This window comes from Balaenoptera borealis (assembly GCF_965194805.1).
Source record: "Balaenoptera borealis genome assembly, chromosome: 11".
NCBI lineage: Eukaryota > Metazoa > Chordata > Mammalia > Artiodactyla > Balaenopteridae > Balaenoptera > Balaenoptera borealis.
The window spans coordinates 77,532,439-77,558,774 of NC_138868.1; the positions used below are offsets into that span (position 1 = coordinate 77,532,439).

The following is a 26,336-nucleotide window of genomic DNA, read 5'->3' on the forward strand; positions in this document are numbered from 1 at the left end:
ACTATGGTCACAGGATCATTGTGAGAATTAAGAGATAGTTTATGTAAAGCAATTAGCCCAATGCTTGGATGATAGTAAGTGTTAAACTCAATTTTGTCCTGTGGATCTGTCCTCAAATATCCTCTTTAGAATGAAAATGCTTGTGAAAGAGATAACACCTCAAATCGTTATCTGCTAACATTAAGTACCAGTTTGCAGGGATTTATTGACATCAAACTGACAACAAGGTAACTGGAAGATGAGTGGCACTTGGAAATGTGAATCTGAGCGTTTGAAATGGGAGAGGAATCAATGAATGGAAAAATGAACTCTGTCAATGAAGCAAAATGTCAGCAGGTATCATTGCTATCTTTAAAGAACCTCTGTCTCTTTTTTTTTTATCGAGGTATAATTGACAAATAACACTATATTAGCTTCAAGTGTACAATATAATGATTTGATATATCTATATATTGCAAAATGATCATCACAATAGTCCAATTAACATCTGTCACCATATATAGTTACAAATTTTTTCTTGTGATGAGAACTTTCAAGATCCACTCTTCTAGCTACTTTCAAATATGCAACACAGTGTTAATAACTATAGTTATCAGGTTGTACATTACATCCCCATAACTTCATTTTATTACTAGAAATTTGTACCTTTTGACCACCTTCTCCCATTTCACCACCCACCCCCCCACCTCAGCCTACCACTAATCTGTTCTCTATATCCATGAGCTTGCTTTTGTTTGTTTGTTTGTTTTTAGATTCCACATGTAAGTGAGATCATATGGTATTTATTTTCTTTCTGTCTGACTTATTTCACTTAGCATAATGCCCTCAAGGTCCTACCATGTTGTTGCAAATGGCAAGATTCAGTCTTTTTATGGCTGAGTAATATTCCTTTGTGTATATGTACCATACTTTCTTTATCGATTTATCCATCAATGGACACTTAGGCTGTTTCTATGTCTTACCTATTGTAAATAATGCTGCAATGAACATGGAGGTGCATATATCTTTCTGAATTAGTGTTTTCATTTTGTTCAGATAAATACCCAGGAGTGGAATTGCTAGATCATGTGGTAGATCTATTTTTAAATTTTTTGAGGCACCTCCATACTGTTTTTTTATAGTGGCTGCACCAATTTACATTCCTATCAAAAATACACAAGGGTTTCCTTTTCTCTACATCTTGCTAACGTTATTTCTTGTCTTTTGATAATAGCCATTCTCACAGGTGTGAAGAGACATCTTACTGCAGTTTTGATTTATATTTCCCTGATGATTAGTGATTTTGAACAGCTTTTCATGTACCTTTTGTCCATCTGTATGGCTTCTTGGAAATAAAATATTCAGATCCTCTGCCCATTTTTTAATCAGATTTTTTTTTGCTATTGAGTTTTATGAGCTCTTTATATATTTTAGGTATTAACCCCTTATCAGATATATGATTTGTAAATATTTTCCCCCATTCAGTAGGTTGCATTTAATTTTGTTGATGGTTTCTTTTGTTATGCAGAAGTTTTTTAGTTTGATGTCATCCCACGTGTTTATTTTTGCTTTTATTCCCTTTGCTTTTGGAGTCAGATACAAAAAAAATATATCATCTCCAAGACCTATGTCAGGGGGCTTACCCCACTAGGTTTTCTTCTAGGAATTTTACAGTTTCAGGTCTTACACTCAAGTCTTTAATCCATTTGTGGTTACCTTTTGTGTGTGGTGTAAGATAGTGGTTCAGTTTCATTCTTTTGCATATAGTTGTCCAATTTTCCCAACATCACTTATTGAAAAGGCTGCCCTTTCCCCATTGTATATTTTTTGCTCCTGTGTCATAAATGAATTGATTATATATACTTGGGCTTACTTCTGGGCTCTCTTTTCTATTCCATTGTTCTATGAGTTCGCTTTTATGCTTTTATCATATTGTTTTGATTGCTATAGTTCTGTATTATAGTTTGAAATCAGGGACTGTGATGCCTCCAGCTTTGTTCTTCTTTCTCAAGATTGCTTTGGCTATTCAGGGTGTTTTGTGGTTTCATACAAATTTTAGGATTGTTTGTTCCATTTCCGTGAAAAATGCCATTGGAGTTTTGATAGGGATTTCTTTGAATCTGTAGGTTTTTTTGGATATTATGGACATTTTAACAATGTTAGTTTTCCAATCTATGAACACAGAATATCTTTTCACTTCTTTGTTTCTTCATTTTTTTTTTTTTTTCATCAGTATCTTATGGTTTTCTTTGTATAGATCTTTCACCTCCTTGGTTAAATTTTTTACTAGGTATTTTATTTTAATGACATTATAAATGAGATAGTTTGATTAATTTATTTTTCTTATAGTTCATTATTAGTGTATAGAAATGTAACATCATTTTGTATATTGATTTTGAACCCCATTCAGGGGGCCTCTTCATCTTTAGTTGGTATCAGAAATTACTCACTTAAAGCAACTCTATATAAAACAGGAACAAAATTTCACAGAGTTTAAAACAAAATATTTTGGTTGATATTCATTCTTTAAAAAATGAAATTTTACATTATAAAATCTGAATCTCATAACTTAAAAATTCTGCAATAACTACAACTCTGAGAAAAAAAAATTACTCAAAAAGTTTTTTTTAGCATTGTTTTTCCTACAAAATTGTAAGATAGCATGACACCCCATGTTCCATATTTAACTTTTGTACCTACAAAGATCACAAAAAATAATTGTTCCCCAAATACTTGAGGAATTCATCAATCTTCCCAAGGCCTCTATCAATATTCGATTTCAAATCACTGTACGTTCAATCATGTAATGTCCACATCCTTGCAGAGTTTCTGGGCACTTCATCACATATTCATTTGTTAGTAGCTATACTCTAATGATCGAAGCTATTTTCCAAATTTGCCTTGAAATCCACAACTTTTTCAAGATTTGCAGTTTCACTTTGCAATATATGAATGCTGTATCCTCATTTGTTATAAATAACTGACAAAAAAAGAGATTGGCAAGACGGAAAAAGGTAGATTTTAGTACTAAGAAGGAAAGAGTATTGTTGGGACTAATTTTTAAAGTGATGAATTAATTTGTCATTATTGTCTTATGATTATGATTTTTCTTCCCTAAAAACTCTTGTAATCAAGGGGGCCTGACTTACATTATTTGGACACAGAGAACTACATTGTCAAGTTCTGATGAGGGTCAACCACTTCATTAGAATAAAGAGAAGGAAAGGAAACCAATATTTTACACTTTCTATATAGTATCTTACTTCTTATCACTGCTTTGTATATTTATTATTGTTACCTCCTTTTTATAAATGGGGATGTTGAAACTCAGATAGAAATTTCTCTAAAGTCCATGTCTAATAAACAACATGACAGAGATTCAGCCCTGTGTAACCCCAAGCCCAGTGTCCTTTTGATTACATAATATGGGCTTCCCACAGCTTCATTCTGAAATTTTATTGAAAAATTCTATTTTGTGTATACATTGGTCACTGGTCAACCTGTCTGTTACACCAATTTAAATGAATAAGTAGTTTCATCAATTATTTTTACCGACTTGACCAAACTGTTAACTGAATTGAACATTCAGCACTGCCAAAATCAACTGTATAAACAATATATGAAAGTAAATAGTATAAATGTAGAAATTTTAATATTTTTACCAAACAGAATAATACAATGCTCAAGTTTGTATCTCAACAATTATTTAGAAGCCAGACAGGATATGTGATAATAGAAGCATATTGAATGAAACGATAGAGAAATAAAGGAATCATGTATTTTTTACTATGCATGCTTTCCTATGTGAGTCAAACAAATAATAATACACATTTTATACCCTTAAATTTATACAGAAAAAGACTGTTTCCACCCAAACTCTGCTAGCCAGCAAAACATTTATAATAAGAGCTTTACCTGGTTGCTTAATAGTTTCTGAACTTGGCTCTTATCAACAGACACATTTTGACATTCTTTTAAAATCTTTACAAATCAGTTTTAAAATATATGTTTTTATCATGCAGTCTGTTGTACTGTGTTCTCTAGATGTCACTGGAAAAGAAAGCTCAATGTGTTTTGGAATATTTGGGTTTTTTTTTAAACTCCATCTGACAAAATTTATACACAGAAAGCTAAATATCACAAAGCAAACACCTCAACCTGGAGTTTGTCTTAGAATATTTAGACACAGTAGAAGAGAAAAAAATGTAGAACATTGCAATGACCCTCTTTTTCTCTTATTATATTGATTTTGGTTTCTACATATAGCAGCTCAAGTTTATTTAATTGTTTTTGGTTGTTTAATTATATTTCACCATGTATTTCCAGCTCCTTTAAAATCGTCTATTTTTTTCCCTTTTTATAAGTTACTCTACACAGAAGAGTGTGGGAAATAGTGGGCCAGGAAATCAAGGTGCTCACTCCTTTGGTTATTACTTTACTGGAAATAACTAGTTTTCATGTTGTGCTGATATAAATCCCCAATTTGATTTGGGCAAGGCAGTTGAACGAGTCAAATTAATGTGGTAAAATGCAGCCAAGGTAGACTGAATTGATGAGCTTACAAATTAAAAGTCCTCATTTTTTTGAAAAATTTAATACTTCTTTCCTCTCATATGCTTTGATATACCAAAGAAACAATATTTTCTCATTGACTCTGACCCAATAAAGAAGATGATAAAAAGAAAAACATGCATAATGGAGTCATGTAGTTGAGTGTGGATCCTAACTATACCATAACTAGAATGTTGGTTTACAGGGCAAGAAATACAACTTATCTTAGCCTCAGTTTCAACCCTTGAAAATAGGAATACCAAGAGCTCTGATCCAATATAATATTTTAAAGTAATATTTTGGTATTACTTTTCCCAAACTTCTTCTCAGGTAATTAAATAGTACCATAGATCTTTGAGAGAAACAGACAGCAATCACAGTAATTCAAAACAGAAAAGCCAAGGAAAGTAAATAACAGGTGCTGGCTTTAAAATGAAAATTGATCATCACAGAAAATAATAGAGTCAACAATGCCATAGTCCAGTTCATTGCTTCCTACTCTGAGAAATCTTCCTACTTGCATTGAATTTAGCTTACTTACCTAAGCATTATCTCACCAAACTTAAATTCCTCTCAATCTAAGGTCAGCAAACTTTTTCTGTAAATAGCCAAATAGTAAATATTTTTGTCTTTCTGGGTCATATAGCCTATGTCACAGCCAGTAAATTCTGTCCCATAGCATAAAAGTACCCATTGACCATGCAAAAAACGAATGAGGGTAGCTCTGTTGTAATATAGCTTTATTTATGGACACTAGCATTCGATTTCTATATGCTTTTCATTGATCTTTTCAATTTTTTTCAACGATTTAAATACATAAAATCCATTTCTATCTCACAGTCCATAAAGAATCAGGTGACAAATCAGATATGGCCTGTGGGCTGGAGTATGACAATCCCTGATCTAAATGAAAATTCTCTTCTTAGGCCTTTTTTTTTTTTTTTTTTTTCTTTTTAACTTTTGCACTCTGGGATCAGAAAGACTCAACTCTGTCATTTACCAACGGTGTGACTTTGGCAAAGTAATACAACTTGCTTTATTCTAATTCCTATTTTCAAAATTCTACATGTATGTGGTAGATGAAAAGATGCAATGAGATAATGCAAGTAAAGTGCTTAACCTGGTAACTGATAAATAGCAAATATTCCATAATAGTGATTCTGATGATGATGCCTCCCTCACTTTATCTTCTTCTGATCAACTAAGAAACGAATGATCCTTCTCTACTCCCACTCCATTATCAGCTTTCCTAAGTGCCTACAAACAAGTTTCCTTCTCTAGTCTAATTCTTATCACGTATTCCACTGCGTGACAGTCATTTCTGACATTTTAACTTTTCTACTTGATGTAGGTAGTCCTTGAATTTTTGCATCTTTTATAATCTGCTAACACAGTCCTGAATGTATCAGCTGCTCAATAAATACTGCTAATTAATCTTACTAAAACAACTTATAAGGTTGTCCAAGAAACCCATCTTAAATAGCTCATTTCTATATTTTTCAGAAGATAAAAGATCATTCATAAAGAATGATTAAAAAAAAACTTTATTTTCAAGGAACTAAATGTAGTGATATAGTTATTTAATCACACAATATAAATCTTACTGTAGAGGAATAGAAATAAATAGAAAATGTTACCTTCATCTAGGAATTTAAATAATGCTCTAAATTGGAAAATTAACATTTTAGTCATTAATACTTTTTCTGTTTATTTTATATCACTTATTAAATATGGATGATTTTAAACTAGCTTCACATATAATGAAAATTAGCATTTTTAAGTGTACAATTCAATGAGCTTTGTGACAAGAGAATAGAGTCATATAAACACAGTCATAATCATGACATAGAACATTTCCGTTATCACAGGAAGTTCCCTAATGCCTCTTTCCAATCACTTTCCTCCCCCAATGCCCATCCCTAGCATCCACTAATGTCTACCTTATATTCTTAAATGTCGTCTTCTCCAGAAATTCTTTTAAAGGAAATCATGCAGTGTGTTTTCTATAAGCCTGGCTCCTTTCACTTAGCATAATGTTTCTGAGGTCCATACATGTTACTGAGTTAGTAGCTAGTTCCTTTTGATTGCTGAATAGTATTGCATTGTTTCGATGTATCACAGTTTGCTTATCCATTCACCAGTTGATGATGGTGGCTGTTCTCAAACTTAGGCTATTATGAATGAATCTGCTGTGAGCATTGGAGTATAAATCTTTGAGTGAAGAATATATGTCCTCATGTGATTTTTAAAATTTTTATATTACAGGTACATACATAATCTTCATTTTCTCCAGGAATGTAACTTGCTTTTAGCATGTATATATATGTAGCTGTATGAAAATCTTGTTCCTATTCTTGTTATATTGCTATCATTCTATGAAAATTTGTACATAATTTTAATGCTAGTATCTATTGTTTCTTTCCTTTTGGAATGATAAATACATTTGTCTTTTCTGTAAATATGGAGTCTTTATAACACACATATTTGCTTCCTTTCAGAGTTAAGATTCCTTTCCATGTCTGTAAAAAAAAATAGAAGATCACTAATGTGATGCCACTGAAATGATTATAAAAATAACAGTGGTTGTATTTCTTTTTCTTTCTTTTACTTGAAGAATCTTTTGAAGAATCTGAAGAACCCAGAGTGTTTTAGCTATATCTATGCAGTCTCCAGACAGAATCATTTGAAATTTTAACCAGCTGCACATATTTCAGATATGTGCATATCTTTCAGTTTGAATACCAATTGATAATTAGTAAAAATCCCAATTTACATTAGAGCACCATGCATACCTGACATAAAACATCAGAATTTATATTTGTCCCATGTAAACATTATCTAAATTATTATTAGCATTTTCCTCCCTACCTCCATTCCTTTCAAAGAAGTAGATGAAATAATGGTTCAAACAAAACTGACATAACCTATGATGAAATTGAAAAATAAACTAAGGATAAATAATGTAAAGGTTGTAAATCCTGAAAACATACAAATGTTTATGTTGCAAAAGTCATAATATCAAGAAGGAAAAACTACATCTCCAACCCATATTTATCTTCATATATATCTATATTTACATCTATATCAGTATCTTTATAATTTATTTTATAAGATATAAGGAGATTAACAGATCAACAACTTCCTGATATTCTTTAGAGTTTATAAACAAATGTGACCTGGAAGTAGTGTATTAAAGCTAGCCTTTTTCAATCAGGGTTCCACAAGGAAATTAAACTCTGCAGAAGATGATTTGAATGAACTGTTTTCTCAGTTCTTTCAAGGATAGTACATAGCTAGTATCATTCTAAATGAATAGGATAGAAGTTAATTCTTTATATACAGTACATGACTTAGGGCATTAGAGATTCGATTTTTTAATAAGCAATATACTGGAAACATCATGGCATGTCTAATCTCCATTTTTATTTTAATAGCTGCACAGTATTTCAAAACATAATTCATTTAACCTCTACCCTGATGTTTGACATTTGAGCTTTTAAAAAATATTTATTTTTGCTGTAAATAGCCTTGCCATTAACACTTATAGATATCTGCATATATTATAAATTTTTTCTTTATACTAAATTCCAAGAGATGGAATTTCCTTGTTAAAGAATCGGCAGTAAGGTAGTTGACAAGTATTGTCAAAATGCTCTCCAAAAATACTGCAACAATGTAAATTAGCTTCATCTAGTCACCCCTGCACGAGTTGTAAAGCTCTCTCCTTAGTCCACTTGAGTTCTATTTAGTATTACTCTTTGCCAAACCTCTGAACTTCAAATTGTTGGTCTTCGTTAGACCTCTACAGAGTAGGTCCTGTGTGGAGAAGGAGGAACAACTATATTCCCTGGCCCCTCTTTCATCCTGCCTGGCTGGAACCCAGTTCTCTCCTAGTTCTGTAAAGGGCATTCATTGCCTTTCCCTCACATGTGTTCTGACTGCCTTTCTCTAGTTTCATTTTGTCCTTCTAACAGGAATAAAGATTCCTATTCCTCCATCAAACCCATTTCAAGAAAGACACTTTACAAAGTAGAAGGGCTCCAACTTCACAGCTCCAGTCTCTCTTCACTGTTCAGAGGCACAGTCATTAATTTTACCTCCTGCTGAACACATTTGCAGAGGTTAAAAAAAAAAATCTTTACCAAGGATGAGAAATAGCAGGGGGTGAGGAAATAAACATTCTCCCATTGGCTGATTCACTTAAAATACGGTTAGCATGTTGCCTAAGCAAACATATTGTCAGTTTCCGTTTAGTAAAGTTCTAAGGCTATATCTAGTTTTCTTTTTTTTTTTTTTTCTTCAGAGAGTAACAGGAACTAGGCAAGCATTATCTAATTAGTCCTTTGAATGCCTTCAACTTTTCTTTTTCCTTTCTTCAAAAGGACACTGCCTGCTGCTAGGTGCTTAGCTGCAAATAACATTTTTGGACTAGATGAGAAGAAATCCAGACTCTCCTGTAACAGTGAAAGGGTTATATGTGAACCTTGTTAAAAAGTCCAAACAATATCAGATCTCACAGCCTTATCTCTCTCTAGCCCACTGGTAGGCTGGCATCCCAGCCAGGGTCAGGGAATATGGAGGATGGTAGTCTCTATGCATCAACAGCCAGATGTGACTAAGGAAATGAAGAAAGTAAAATCTCAAGCACTGCTGTCATTGTTGTCTCACCATGTAAATAACCAAAGCAGCCTAGGCTGGGATAGAAGTCCATTGTCTTAAGTGTGGGGTTCTCCTTAAACATTAAGCACACGTTAGGCGGAGAAATGTAGAAAACTATTCCTTCATTAAAAACAAGCAAAAGAAAATATTTATAGAATTCTTACTGCATAAGAGGCACAAGGCTAAGCTCATGCATGGATTAATCAAATTAAAACAATACCTATAAAATAGGTCTTTATATTATTTTATTTTGTAGATGAGGAGAAAAGGGTAAAAGAATTATTTAGCTAGTTCTATGATTTTTCTAAATTTATTTGTGTATTTAAGATAAACTTTTCAATTTTTTTTTTAGTTTCTTATGAAGGAGAATTCCCTAAGACCCATAAAAATATAATAAGCAGTGTGACTCTAATTAGAATATGCCCATGTATGATGAGGAGAGGACAAGTCAGCTGCTAAGAGCTGCAGTGCCAAAATTGTTCTGTAAAGCTGGTCTGGAGGTTACTGATATAAATGGTTTGTCTTACACTATTCTTACATATTGCAAAGAGGCATTAAGCTAACAAGCCTCGAAAATGCATGCCCTTAGACATGGCAGATCATTCATTGGAACTGTTCTTCCCCTTGGGGAGAATGAAAGTCTGGAGAGAGAGAGAACTGGCTGACCTCGCCCAATTAACACAGTACCGATGTAGGCAGAACAGGCCGGCAGTGACAGAGCTGTGCTTCAGGGATGTATGTTCCTGGGCTGTGATCCAGGTTATGTCAACAAGGATCATTCTGGGTGCCATTTCAGCGGCTCTCTATTGGACACAAGAGAAAGACAGAAGGGGAAAAGACAAAGGAAAACTGTGGGCTATTTTTTTTTTTTTTAATGTACTTGAGAACTTTGCTTTTCCCTTAGGAAAAGCAAGCTCTTTCTAAGCCTGTGTGCAGCTGCAGTCTGAAGCTTGACAAACAGGTCAGGAAGATAGGAAAATGCTATAATAGCAGCACAGTTTTTTCATTGGAAACTGATACTCCTAAATGTTACAGTGCTTCAGTCTGAAGTTTAACTAATCGAATGTCTTTAATCTAGAAATTGAACCAGGCAGCAGTAAACTGCAGAAGGTTTAGCCTGCACTGAAAATACACACCGTTCATTTTATATCTTTCCTTGTGTTTAATAAAAAAAAATGAAAATTTCCAAAAACCTATTGTTAAAGATATAGAATTTTGCTTTCTGCTTTGGGTAAGCTGGTATCATGCAATTGGTCTCTAAAGCTTTTAAAATAAATATTGTCACCCTTCTCTAAGGATGGTATTGAAAAGAAATCGACAAAGAACTCAGATTTTGAATGATTTTATGGAGGAGGGGGTGTGATTTGTGCTAATATAGTTTCTGTGCTAATAATTAGAGCTTGCAAAACTGCTCTCACGTAGGCCGAGGGGCTCCCTATATTAAAAGAAGTCTTCACAGTTTCAGTTACTTCCTAAGATTCTAGTTGGAACTATATCCCTTTCTGTCTGTCTTGTATAAAACAAACAAACAAACAAACTAATTTTATCAATTCTCAGTTTCAATTATATAAAACTGAGATAACCAATAATATTATTACAAATAATAGAGAATGGTTAGCAAAACGCCTGGCACATAGTAAGTGCTTAATATATTTATAGGTACTAAAACACTTACTATGTGACATTTAAGAGAAAATTTCATTCTTTGCAACAATAGGATCTTGTGTCTCCTTGGGGAGTAATCCCTGAATTATTTTAAGCCAAGCCAGATGGGAAAAAAATAGGTCATTAATTCAATACCAATTGAGTTAGGATAACCTTGGAATTTTTGTCCTTGTATATAGATGTGTCCTGTCTCAAAAATCTTCTTTAGCTAAAAGACATTCTGAATTAATAACATAATTTCATTTAGTAAATGTTTTCTAGACACCAAGCATGAAGCTATGTACTTTGCTTAAGTTACTTCTATTTAATCTTTACAAAATAATATGAAGGGACGTATACCTCCATTTTCAAAAGAGGACAATAGAGACTGAGGAATATTTGGTAACTTGCCCAAGGTTACACAGAGAATAAATGGTGAAGGCAAGGCTTAAACAATCAAAAACTAGAAATCTAGGTGAAAGAAAAGATCTGTCTTGTCTCTGAGTTAGTTGTGTACTTGATTTGACTCACTCTAGATTGTGAGTTCTTAGGATTTATTACCCCTGGTAAACACAGACATTTGTGTAGCTTTGCCTTGAGTAGACTACTTTCAACTGAACTGATTTACCAGCCATCCAGAATTTCTACAGTAATTTCTATATTCAAAAAAATGTAAAAAATATGGAATCTTATGAGTCATGCCAATAAAATGCCTTAAAACAGTGATTTAATAATCTGAAAATTTCTCTAATATAAGAAACCTATTCCTTTCTTCTCTGATTAGTTCAGACCCCATGTACCTTAAATATTCATTCAAACTCTTTCCTCCTTTTATATTATTTCTACTATAAATTTGCATTTTGTTTCCATTATCTTGAATTAATTTATATGGGCTTCATTTTTAATACAATCAAATAAGTTCTGGAAATACATATTTCATTATTTTTTGAATGTGGGGGAAAAGTAATCTCTAATGACTGAGTAAAAAGAAATAAATTAAATGCATTGTTTCAGATTTCACACACAACTTACAAGTCTGTATGCTTGCAAGGTGAATTATTTATGCAGAATCAAACAACTGGACTGCTTATGAAACTGAACTTCCTTCTAGACCCTTCTACCTTTTATATAAGGAATAGAAAAATGACAATCTGATAGTGTCTATATTGTGTCATTGAGTCAATATGTAGTCAACCCAGTCTTTGACATTTTTTTCAATTATTTTGACAGTTAATAGGGAAAAAATAGCCTGGAACAGTAACAAAATTTTTGATGTGTTTTGATATATTCAATCAAAAGTAAACAATAGTTTCTCATCGTTCTGTGCTATGGATATGATTGTTTCCTAATTCTAATTCAATTCAGCAAACTGTGCTGATTACCTAGTCTACATATGTATATTGTAGAACTAAATTCATGAAGGAGGCATAGTACTCTGTCCTTAAAAATGAAAAGAAAACTGAAATTAAAGGAGCTAGCTTTCATCTATCTATCTATCTATCTAATAATTTATAAAATGAAATAGAACTAAATACAATAATTACCAAATAACTCAAATGGTTGGTTATCAGAATACATCACTTCTAGATGAATCTAGAGCAGTGCTTCACAAACAGGAATGCTTTCCCACACAAGGGACATTTGGCAATGTCTAGAAACATTCTTCATCATCATAACTGGAGTGGGGACAGGCAGTGGAGAGGGACAAGATGCTATTGGCAACTAGTGGGAACAGGGTAGAGGTCAGGGATGCTAATGAGCATCCTACAATGCACAGGACTGTCTCTCACAAAAATTATCTGGCCTCAAATACCAATAGTGCTGAGATGCAGAAGCCTAGATCCAGATAACAGGAAACTTACTGAATCAAGATAATATTTTACATCGGTAATATGTTTATACAGTTTATACTCTTTAGTTTTTAAGATCCTCAAAATATCAGTATTACTGGAGAGGACTCACTCTCAGAAATAAAGATATTGAATAAACTGATGAACTACTCTTTGACAAAAGTACAATTGGAAAAGAAAGCCAAAGGGGATAAGTAAAAACAAGAGTATGGTATTTCAAAGTTATTAAAATTGGAATGGCCCCATATAGGCCAGCACCCTAGTGTTCTCATAAAGATACTATGACACTATCTAATCATAAATATTTATTAGGTATAGTATTTCAACAATGTCAACATTATTAGGATTTCCTTGGTCACCTTCCACAGATGCATTTTCATTTTTTCCCCTGATGCAATCATTGATGGAAATATTAGTATAGGATAGTGCTTGACCACTTGTAAAGCATAACTATCAGGCTGAGCTTAAAATTTTGGCAATTCTATCTGAGGACTTCATTAGAGAGTTAATAAAATCAGTGCTGTGTTGCTGTCATTCTATAACAAAGACCCACCACTGGAAAGTATGTGCTTTTTCCCTAGATAGATTAAAACATTCATTCTGATGGCATTTCTTTGTGATTAAAGTAAAAGCTCAGGCTGAGTTAAAAGCAATAATGCAAAAACTGTACAAAGTGGCAAAAATCCCAAAATGTTGGTCTGATAGCAAAAGAACTAATTTTAAAAAAAGGATGACATGGTTTTTATTAAGTCTTCACCACAAATTTTGAATCAATAGTCTCAAATGAAATAAACAAGACAAAAGAAATATAACAGAGTTGTGCTTACAGGTTCTCCTAATTCATCATTTAAAATTCTAGTTTCATTTTCTCTTCCACTTCTAACATTTGTGAAAACAACTAATAATCATATTGTTACTTCTATACATTTTATTTACTTCGTATCAACCTAATTGCTCCTATAAAACCCAGCCAACACAACATTGTAAAGCAACTATTCTTTAATATAAATAAATAAATACATAATAAAAGAAAGGAAAATAAATCCAGCCAAATGGTTAGAATGTTGGTATTTATTCAAGTCTCATGTCCTTATCATAACATGTCTACATGTATAATAAAATACATACATTCCCAGGGGTTCTTAAAAAATTTCCTCAAATATCATTTTAATATTTTATTTATTACCTTATAAAAGGGAAAATTGTACCCAGTAGCTTAATTTCCAAGAGATCTATGTTATGACACTTAGTAGAAAACATTTTCACTATTGTGTTCATTGTCTATTCATTCAGTCATCACTTATTGTGTACCTGCCACTTTTTACAATACTGAGGAGTATGGTGGTGAACAAAATAGGTAAGGTTCCCACTGTAAGAAAACTCATATTTTGGTGCAGAAGACAACCAATAAGAAATATATATATGAGGAGGGAGAGAGAGAGAGAGAGGATTGATAGGGCTCGTTTAGGTGAGTTGGTTAGGGAGGACTGCCCAGAGAAAGCCACTTGAGCAGAGACCTGAAAGAAGTTTAGTAGTGAGCCACACAAGCATCTGGAGGAAGAATGTTTCAGGCTAAGGTAAAAATTAATGTGCATGTCTTAGGTTAAAAATTAACAGCAAGAAGGCCAGTGTGGCTTGGGTGAAGTGAAGAAAGGAAAGACAGTGTTAAGGTTAAAGCAATATCCAGGGACAAAATCATGTAGGGCCTTATAGGATTTATAAAACTCTATTACCAAGGGTTAAAGAAATAATATAAGAAAGCATCTTATTTTACTAATGATGAAATGACATAACACTGCATTCATCATCAGAAAAGGACTTAAAAACTACTCACTGGACACTATAGTGAGTTGGACACTATTTTAGACAACTGGAGAAATGACATGCAAGCATACTCTGGTGCCACTCAAGATATCCCCAACTATCTTTAGTGGCAACATGACATTCTTTTTAAAGTCTTTAAATATAAATTAATTTAAATAATTTTATTTTTAATTTAATTTTTAAATTAATTTAATTGATGCCACATTTGTTCAGTAAGCATATGACACAGCCCCTGCTCTATGATGAATATATAATCCACATAGAGCAGAGAACAATGAGAGAGCATAGTCAGTACCAATACAAGAGGAGTTTCTTTTGTGGATGATGGGTGGGGAGGTGGGAGACCATATAATATATTTAATATACAAACTGGAACATTTTTGAAAGTGAAAGGGGAGACTTAATAATCCTGCTGGGAAAAAATAGTGTAATTTGTCACAGTTTCAAGCAAATCGGGACACAAGTTAATGATATGTCCATAGAATTTCAGAAAAGAAGAGTTAAAAGTGACTCCTGACACCTTCTTCAAGAAAATAGCACCTGCACTTGGCTTGTGTGTAAGCATGTGACTAGGCAGAAGGAAGGTGGGAATGCATTCTAGTCCAGGGAAATGACATTACGAGCCATACCGATACGAGAATCATTCTATCTAAGATGAAGCATTAATGATAATAAAGAGTGGGAGATAATATTGGATGGTTTAAGAAAGAGATGTGTTGAGGTGTAAAAGCAGAGCAGACTATAATATATTTTAAGTTCCAAGAAAAAGAATCTCATACAAGAGAATCACTTAAGGTCTATTGGTAAGCATGTGGCATGCATAGAGTAAAAATACTCCTAAACTCCAATTTGATGTCAGATGAGAATATTATGGAGCCACATATATTACAAAAGTACAGATATTTTAATTCTGCATAATCTATATATTGTTGTATGATAAATTGGAACAAGAATAGCATATGGGTATGTTATTGACATGTAAAGTCAAACCACTCTTTTTTGTTTGTTTGTTTTTAAACATCTTTATTGAAGTATAATTGCTTTACAATGGTGTGTTAGTTTCTGCTTTATAACAAAGTGAATCAGTTATACATATACATATGTTCCCATATCTCTTCCCTCTTGCGTCTCCCTCCCTCCCACCCTCCCCATCCCACCTCTCTAGGTGGTCACAAAGCACTGAGCTGATCTCCCTGTGCTATGCGGCTGCTTCCCACTAGCTATCTATTTTACATTTGGTAGTGTATATATGTCCATGACACTCTCTCACCCTGTCACATCTCACCCCATCCCCTCCCCATATCCTCAAGTCCATTCTCTAGTAGGTCTGTGTCTTTATTCCTGTCTTGCCACTAGGTTCTTCATGGCCTTTTTTTTTTTTTTTCCTTAGATTCCATATATATGTGTTAGCATACTGTATTTGTTTTTCTCTTTCTGACTTACTTCACTCTGTATGACAGACTCTAACTCCATCCACCTCATTACAAATACCTCCATTTCATTTCTTTTTATGGCTGAGTAATATTCCATTGTATATATGTGCCACATCTTCTTTATCCATTCATCCGATGATGGACACTTAGGTTGCTTCCATGTCCTGGCTATTGTAAATAGAGCTGCAATGAACATTTTGGTACATGACTCTTTTTGAACTATGGTTTTCTCAGGGTATATGCCCAGTAGTGGGATTGCTAAAACCACTCTTTTATGCATGTGTGTAAGAGACACATTATGAGGATTTTAGTGACTGCTAGGTTGATTTGGCAAAGATGGTAAACATAGCAAAAATTATATACATGTGTGTATATATATGTGTGTATATATATATATATACACATATGTTAGCATTTTAGATAATAATGATAATTTATGAACACTTAATATAGTCCTGAAATTATGTTAACATTTTTGTAAATGTTTCCCCCAAATCCTAAGAGCTTGATGTTACTTTGATTATTTTACAGATGAATAGACAGAACTGAAGAAGTCAGGTAATTAGCTGAAGACTGCATAGCTACTAGATTCAAAAGTTCAAACGCATTTTTGCATTAGTATGAAGTCCATGATTTTGTTCATGGTGCCCCATTACCTTACACCTATGCATGCACTCACTGAGTGCTCAGTTCTTGCACAGAAGTCCCAACTGGAATAGGAAGCTGGGTACTTAGTACACATCTCATGTCATTCTACTATATTTGGATTCATGCTAGTATCACTAATGTCTTAAGCACTTCCTTCAACTAAGAATAAGGGATAAGTACTTAGCATTTATTTTTCTAAAAAATCTAATTTCCTGCTCTACCCAGTCTCTGATGTGGTATATCCTGATATTTCCTGATTTTCATTTAAGCAATTTGTGCGCAGTCAGTTTCTTTAGGTGATCCCTATAAATCAGAATCCCTCATTTTTCACCTTTAACAATCAGCTCTTTAATCAGTGGTTTCTGAGTAAATTTATCCATCTAACAACTGGTTTACATTCTTGAGATTTACAGTAATCCCTACAGACATACAGTTTTCCTATTTCTAAAACTATAATATTGATTAATCCTCCCGGGTTCCAAGAAAATTATTATAGTGTTTTTATTTTAGCTATTATAGTTCCTAGTAGTCTTGTGATTTTAGAAAATATCTTGAATCAATCATCAGAAACATTAATTGACCAACAAACTAGGAACAGAGGCTTATGGGGAAAGATACATCACAGAGCCCACACTTGTGGAGAATACTCAGAATACATCTAAGTAATTGATACTCAATAAAGACGTCTGAATAAGTTTGGTTTTTAAGAAGTAAACTCCTCTGTATCCAGAAATTATAAAAAGTGTTAAAGATTAAGGCACTATAGGAACTGACCAAAGAATAGCCAGTTTAGGAAACTGAAGTCTGGAAAACTTCTGGGCAAATTAAAAAAAAGAACAAGGCAAACATGAAAAAATAATTGACTCAGGGAGAACCAACATATTTTTTTCCACTGAAATCTTTTATTTTCGTAGTTGATACGTACTACATATCTCTGAACGTCTAACATTCATATTTAACGTGAATATTAGGCTCAAAATAGTGGCCACTCTTAATTACTGTAAATATATCAATATTAAAGATATATTTCTTCTTTCTTAATGTGTACTTTCATTGCTCAAAAACCTCTATTAATCATTACTGGACTTTATCAAAATGTCCAGTTCATTAGTTTATTTTGATAATAATTATAAAACAGGAAAGATATAAACATAATTATAAAAATCAAAAACCATCTGATTTTTGCAGAAAAATCTCTTGTAGAATTAGAAAAAGAATAAATTCTAAATAGTTTTTTTATACCATTTGTATTATTAGTATAGCTTATACCAACTTTTCTATTTTTTTCAAAGAAATCAACTAAAAATGTTCTAGCCAGAGTTCTATGCTATGTGAATTCATATGAGTAGGAATTTGAAGATTTATTACAGTGATTACATATCAACAGATATAAATATGTATTTTATGATTAGGATTTTTTTTTCTGAAGCAGGTGAACCATAGGGACAAACCCTCAGAGCAGAAAATATACTATTGCAGTGTATCTTGATAAATAGACAATATCAACTATTTCTATATGATGCATAGCAATGTGACAAATAAATTACCTTCATTAAAGATTTGCATGAAGGATTAATGAGCATTAGTTAAGCAGTTAAAGCACAAAAATGTTTATGAAAAATTACATTGAATGGAAGAAGAAGTTAAGCAGCAGAGAATCTCATTATAATAATTTATCTTATCTAAAGATTCTCTACTGCACCTATATGATAAATGTAACCCAAAAGCAACCAAAGTTCCACATTTAACATGCGAAGCTTAGGCTAATCACAACTCTAGAGGATTTTGTCTTCTGTGAACTCATCTACCTAAAGGAAGGATAATTTATTAAACTCATATTTGTTTCCTGTTATTATTTATCCTGCAATAAATCTTCAAATTTAACTATAAAATTTGCATAGCATGAAATTAAAAGAAGTAAAGATATCTCTTAAAAATTCACTGTCAATGAAAAATGTTGAGTGTTTTGAATATGTACTTTATGAATTTTCTTTTGCTTTCAATGCCTATAGCTAAATTAAATTTTATTTATTTTATTTTATGTACAAATGACAAATACCTTTTGGATAAAAGACATTTTACTAAATAAAACACAGAAAAATGAGTAAACTTTTTTTTACTAATCAAGATTTCCATTTGCCTCCCTTTGGAATATTGCCCAAGATTAATGCTTTCTACTCATCAAGCACTGCCATCTTGTGGACTCCTGTTAATTCCAGAAAATATTGGATTATTTATGTATGGGATTTTTTTTTTTCTTTTTTTGGTTAAATATTTGCAAAACTCTAAGTCTTAATGTAAGAGAGGAGCAGGAATAAATATCCTTGTTGGCAATTGTACAATAATATTGCTTTTATTCCTATGAACATCTGCATGTAAGGCACACTGTCCTTCCATTTTACAGTAGGTTTCTATGCTAGCAGGACACATTCTTACCTTTTTACATACTTAAGGCGCTGTGACCACAGTTTAATTAAATTGCGACTCAGTAGTGAATAGGAATATCTAGAAACCTGCTTTTGTCTGGTGAGTGGGATTTAGACACTGCTCTGATTAGTTGTTATTTGAAGCATCAAAGTTTTAATTGGCAAAATTAGACCCCATAATATACATAACTAAATCTAATAAATACTTGAAATAACTATTAATCAGATTTTTCTTTTTTCAAATAGAGATCTGTGCTCAGCAAGGCTTCTTGGTCAAGTTTTTAATCTTTGTATCTTAGTTCCCTCATTCATAAAATGGAGTTACTTATCCCTGTAAAGATTAAGTAAGTTAATATACGTAGAACGCACTGTCTGGAACCCATTAAGTGCTATAGAGGTTTACTAGATCCTACTGGTGTTACACCTAGTTCTCTCTCATCTGGTTAATGCACCCATCTGGCAGCTGCACCTTCTCCAGAGTTTTCCTTACCTAGGAAATCATGCTCCCTGCCCTAATTGCACCTCACTTCCCCCACCTGGTAGACAATAACCAACTGATACAGGGGAGGTGAGTATAAAAGACTGGTTCTCTTTACCTTCTGTTGACTTACCAAGTCTACGTGAAATTTGTATTCCAGAGCCCTAAGTGGAATTAGTCTTAAACCAATCTCTGGAGGGGACCACATCTTTGCTTAGTTTTTGTTTTTTGTTTTTTTCCTTACCCAATCCTGCTTCCCTTATTCCTTCTCCTGGGAACACTGTCAATAAATCACATTCAAAAGAATCCCCTTCTCAGACTCTGTTTCTAGGAAACTGACCTAAGACCATAAAATGTTCACTGTTACTGTTGTTGTTATCATTAAGCTGTCTAATGTTTTGATTTAATGAGGATAAACTTTTAGATTGCCTTGGTCATATCTAATTGATTAACTACACAGTCTTCCAGTAATTCTCCATGCATCTTTTCTTTCAGCTAAGCTCTTCATAATTTTGATAGGCACAAAATGCCAGGTCATAATTCTTGGCAAGATTCTAGGAAACAGATATTCTGTTGTTCATTAAGCACTGAGATCTGTGTATTTTAACAAGGAATTGTCAGAAGTGTAACGTGAATGCTTTTTAATGCAAAGTTCGAAGCCTAAGGTGAAATTGTGCCATGGACCATCACACCCTGCTGAGAAAATGCTGGTCTCTGACTTGATGAAGTTTGCAATTCAATAAAAATAATTTTAGAACCCATTAGCAGAGCAAGAAATTTAGGTTGCATTTTGAGAAGAGTTAGCAATGACCTTTACATCTAGACACAGGGCTCCTGGGATAAAAAAAAGTCCTCTGTAGTGTGAAACATTCCACAAGGAAAATAAAAATAGATACTGTCACTCAGTTGGTATAATCACTTGAACTCTAGAACTTGGAATTCACTTACTTGGAGTCATTTGAGTTGTGGATCATGAGAGAATGCCAGTTTACTACTGTTTCTATTATAAATATTCTTTTCTTTGTCTTTTGTTTTGCTAAAGGTGTTTTGAATTATAGGCACATAAAATTTTATTTTGTCTCAGTGACATATTATAATTTTTAAGCAGAACTCTGTTGTTTCTGACTCTAGGTAATAAACATATGAAAATACATGTCTCAAAAACCTATAAAAAGAAGAATTAGTACTTTTTGTTCAACCAAGATAACTGAAATTTAATGTAATAATACAGCCTGCCTTTGTATTAAGGTAATTTGATTTTTAAAACACACAAATGTCCTCTTTTGCATTCTTCACAACATCTTTTAAAATATCTTGATTCTCCCGGTGCTAACCAAGTGTCAGTTAGACAGCTTTACTCTGTTGTTACTCTCAAGATCCTTGCTTCTGGCTGTTTTAGAGGTGAAATTTTTGACACGTGTAAAAATTAAACCCAACTGTACAAGGTTCAAGATGAATCTGCATTGTACCAAATACTACTGCAATATATTAGGTAATTTATCCTAAGCCAATAGCTATCCTTACTGAACAGTTTCTGCATGTTGAACACTCTCATTTAAGTGGCATATATAATCCTCAGCACAATCATATCATGTAGATATTACTATTCCATTTTAAGGATATTGAAATTGAGGTTCAGCAAGATTAGACTATAATAATCAAAGCAGAATAATACAATGATAAAATACAGGCTTAGAGTGAATCAGACAAGTTGGAATTTTTCCTCTGAAAGTTATTAGCTATGGTTTTCCACTGGTTCACCTGTTTGTGCCTCAGACCTTTAATGTTGAAGATGAGTGTAATGATGGTAATAACTACATCAAGTTCTGTAATACTAACCTTTCATGTAATATCTCATTTAACCTACAATTTCCTCCATTAATTGTGTTTTACAGATGAGTAGACTAAGGTAAATAGTTTGCCAAAGGTACATAGGTCAGTGGATCATGCAGCCATCTCTGGAACTCTGGTCTTTATGATTCCGAAGTCCATGGTCTTATTCACTCACAATGTTGCCTTCTAATCTCTGTGTATGTGTGTGGCTGGGAGAAGTGGGAAAATGTGCAAAGTGTGTGACTCATAGTAAGCTCTCAAGTTAGTTCCTTTCCCAGCCCCACCTTACATCTCCATAATACCCTAAACAGTGCTTTGCATATAAAAATGTATCACTACCTACTTGTTGATACTCCCAGTTGTCTTGATCTCAGTCTCCATCCTAAAACCAGCAGTCAAAATAATCTTTATATATGATCTGTTTAATAACCTGAGCTGCCAAATCAGCTTCCTCAACAGTGTCAGTGACATGTTCAAGCAGAGGCTAAATGACTGACCACCATGGAAGCTGTTAACCTGAGAGGAAGATTGGATCACATTTAATTTAATGCCCCCCTCAACCTCTGTCCAATTTACCTAGTAGAATAAATCACAAAATACTTCATAGTAACTTTGTCAGCATGACCCTTTCTCTTTTGTCCATTGACAGTACATTCCAGATTCTTAAAGCTGCCTGCATTACTTCTCAATGCCTGTTTTTAGCTCAGCTACAAACATAATCTTAGATTCATATTCTAAAGGCCAAAATAAGTTCATGCAGAGCTGAGAAAATTTTCAATGAGAACTTTAAGGTGAAAAAAATCTACTCATTCTTAAATTTAGAAAGATTTATAAAAATACATATATAGATATTTTATTCTATTTATTTTTTCATCAAATATGTATTAAGCAACCATACACCAGGCATCCAGCTGGGGTCTAAGGATATGGTGGTGAAGACAGTAGATTTAGTCTCTACCCTGCCAAGAGTACTTAATGTGGCTAATAGTGACATTTTCTATCACAATGCAGATATAAATCAGCAATGTAAAAAAATATTGCCTTCTAATTTCAGGTTGTATCCCCTTAGGCTTAATAGTAATGGATAATTAATGGTACAATTCTCTAAAATTTCCTTCATGATGTCATTAATTCTAAAACTCAGAATGGTAGCTAGCCATCAGCTAAAAATTTTATATAAACAAAATAATCGTAGTACCAATTTTTAAAGCAGTACTGTTTCGGCCAGTAACTTACTAAATTCCACTATTCAAGTATCTTCATATCAATTAATTCATCAAAATAGGAGGCAAAGGAGTCATAATGGTTAATGGAATTGTAAAAACAAAAATGATTACAAAGCAATTAGTAAATATTAAAATGCTTATGACATACACTCTATTAAGCAGCATCCAGTAAATATTAACAAAAAAATATATCAAACTACAGTACAAAACTTAAATTATTTAAAAAACAAACTAAAAAGTTACACTTGTATAATAAAGAACAAATTATAATTATAGCTATTTGGCAGGTATAACATTAAATCTCACATTACAGGAATAACCAAAAAAGGATAAGACCAGGGATTTTGGTAAGTACAGCCCATTAGGTGAAAATTTCACTATAAACCATGAAATTGAGCATATATTAAAAATAGGGAAGGTTCTGATTTTTAGGTTTTCCTTTTTATAGCTGACAAGGATAAAGAAACTAGGTTCCCTGGGAGAGTTGCATTATTAATTGGGTGGTGAACAAATCAATTGTTACATCCATCGTGTCTAGGAGCTTAAGGATGACTATTTATGCTGGTATAAAGGACAAGTCTTTGGGTCTGCTTGAGAGGGGAAGTTAGAATAACATGTCTGCAACAGCCAGGGTCTTAATGGTTTATTGTCTCAGCGAACTTGAATGGCTCTTACTGACTCAGGGAGAAAGATAAAAAAATCTCCCATAAGAAACCAAAACCTTGGGGACTTACCTGGCGGTCCAGTGGTTAAGACTCCGCACTTCCAATGCATGGAGGGTGGGTTTGGTCCCTGGTCAGGGAACTAGGATCCCACATGCTGTGCCGTGTGACCAAAAAACTTAAAAAAAAAAAAAAAGAAACCAAAACCTCAAGCCAACACAGCACATGGGTTTGTAGGCAAAATGTATGTTACAACACAATATAAAAATGTACTAGAGAAATTTAACATAAAAACTTTGGGGAGTACTCACTGAAGAATCATATCAAGAACTTCTAAAACATTTTAAATTGTCTTAGCTAAACATACTATTAAAAAAGAACCTTAGAAGAATGGGAAAATCACAATTACCCAAACAGTCTCAGTATGCTTCTGATAATGAATAATAATATTAAGATTTTAGTACTTAATATATCAGCTTACCTTAAAATATTTTTAAGGCCAAGCACAATTGATATGAAACAAAGTGTTATATGGGACTAAAGACTATGACTCCAAAGCCAATTGTGAATCATTTTATAATCCTCACACTCTGACATACTAAAAGTATAACCAATGCTTGTTTTTTATGAGAGTAAAGTTTGAAAAGAATTTTAAATAAATGCTGATAGAGAATGAAACACCATATAGGAGAAAGTAAACAGTGATTTTAAAAGAGATTAAGCCCTGTTCAATATATGCATTTTTGGCAGAGGTAGAAAATCCAATTCAAATTCAGACTGTCAGCTTTTCTATTATGTACTATTTCTACTTTTTCATTCTTCTTAGAATTATGAAATGCTTTGCTATGTAAACTTATTTTAAAAGCTAAATAAGCATTTTTGAACCCCCAAATACACACTTACCTGTAAAATTTGAGAAAATGCCAATTTTGTGTAAATACTTTCTTCTTATTCTAAAATATTTTACAAAACATTGACTCAACAAACACTATCAGTATAACAAAACTGGTACTTCAATTAATGATAGTCTTTAATGTGATTGTTTGTTGCTTTCTTTTACTCCAAATTTCTAATAATACAAAACAAAAATTGAGGTAACTCCAGTAAAACCAAACCTAAAATAAATTGCAAAAATATAAAAATGCCTGAGTGATGTTTGAGCAACAAATGAAACTCTCATTAGGAAGGGTAAGATGTGACAAAGTGAGAGAGTGGCATGGACATATATACACTACCATATGTAAAATACATAGCTAGTGGGAAGCAGCCACATAGCACAGGGAGATCAGCTCGGTGCTTTGTGACCACCTAGAGAGGTGGGATGGGGAGGGTGGGAGGGAGGCAGATGCAAGAGGGAAGAGATATGGGAACATATGTATATGTATAACTAATTCACTTTGTTATACAGCAGAAACTAACACACCATTGTAAAGCAATTATACTCCAATAAAGATGTTAAAAAAAAAAAACAATTAGAAGAACTCATATATTTAAGGGAAGGAAAGAAGGAAGAGAAGGAGGGAGAGAGGGAGGAGGAGAGAGAGAGAAAGAAAGAGAGAAAGGAAGAAAAGAAAGGCATAAAACAGGGCTTCCCAAGCCTCACTGTAGATTAGAATCACATTTGAGCTTTATAAAAATTCAAGTAATAAGAGTTACTAAACAAATGACTCTGTGGAAAGGGGACCTTAGAATCTGCTCTTTTAGCCATAACATAGGTAATTCTAATGTCTATTGAGATTTTAATGCTATTGGCCTACACATAATTCCTTCAATTTCTCATATTCTATTAACTCAATTGCAAGCTGGTTTTGATTTTCAGTCATCTACTGAAACTGCTATTCAGTGACATACCACATGTCAATCTTAAGTAACTTTTCCCTTTATTATATTTATAAATATTCCCATTAAGTCCTTTTTGCCTTATTTGACATTATTTAACCCTCTTGAAATTGTTAAGCCACTGGCCTCTATGACACTGCATTTTCTTTATTCCCCTTGAATATTTCCAATGGTCCCTTCTCTCTTACCTTTTGAACATTTTCCTTCCTTTATTTAGATGTTTGTGCTTTCCAAAGAACTATCTTCTCACTGTATCTATTCTCATCTACTTACATGATTGTTACACCAACATACCCTCAACTCCCAACCACAGATTTCCTCTCATGGACTTCAAACACATATTTACCAATTGCTGGAACTACTTACATAAATTTGCCTCAAACTCAAAATGTCCTGAAAGTGAACCAATGATCTTTCTCCTTAAACCAGTTTGACTTCATTTATTTTCATCCTGAACTTCACGTGTCATCCTCTTCCCAGTCATTCAAGGGAGATAATGAAAGTGTTCCTGGACTATTTGTCTCTTCATTTGTCTTACTCCCTGTATATTTCTTGGGCCAATATCCTTCTTCTCATTGCTATGATTAGGTTCTGATTCAGATTTCTCCAGCTCTTACCTTCAGTATGCAATATCAGCCTATTTTTCCCTCTTGCAACTTGCGCTTACTTAAATCCAACCTTTGCAGAATCACCAGAATACCCTACTAATGTACATCTTTATGTCAACCCTTTGCTAGAAAACATCCAGGATAGAGTACAAGCTCCTTAATACAACATACAGACCATGTTAATTTGTGTTTAGTAATTTGGGTTAATTTCCACTTTCTCTAACCTCTTCTCTTACTACTCCCTTTCTTGGATTTTTCACTCTAATAACACAAAACTGTGGTGGCCCAAAGCCTTACTCCTTGACTCATTTTTTTTTGCTTTTCACATTTCATAATCAATCCATCAGCAATTCTGGTCAACTCCACTATCACATTTTTACTAGAACCAGTCACTTCTCATCACTTCACCACTACTGTCACTGCCAATAACTACCATTCTAGTGCAAATCATTTATATATTTCATGGCTATTTTGAAAATAGCTGCTTAGACTAGGGGACATTATTCTTCTGCTTCCCCTTCCCCTGGTCCCTGCTTTGTCCTCACGCTGTCTCATCTCTAACCAGTAGTCAGAGAGAGTTTTTAACATATAAATTCATGCATCTTTCTCACCCCTGCCACTCTCTAGCTCTCTTACATGCTTTAGTTTTCTTCATAGCACTTATTACCACTTGACA

At 33.3% G+C, this 26,336-nt stretch overlaps 1 protein-coding gene across 1 annotated transcript in view; it reads left to right on the forward strand.

Annotated features, from left to right (window-relative positions):
* The window catches only part of CNTN5 (contactin 5), a 1,371,764-nt gene that overhangs the window by 950,055 nt on the left and 395,373 nt on the right, over nucleotides 1–26,336 (forward strand). The gene's annotated exons all lie outside the window — the stretch shown is intronic.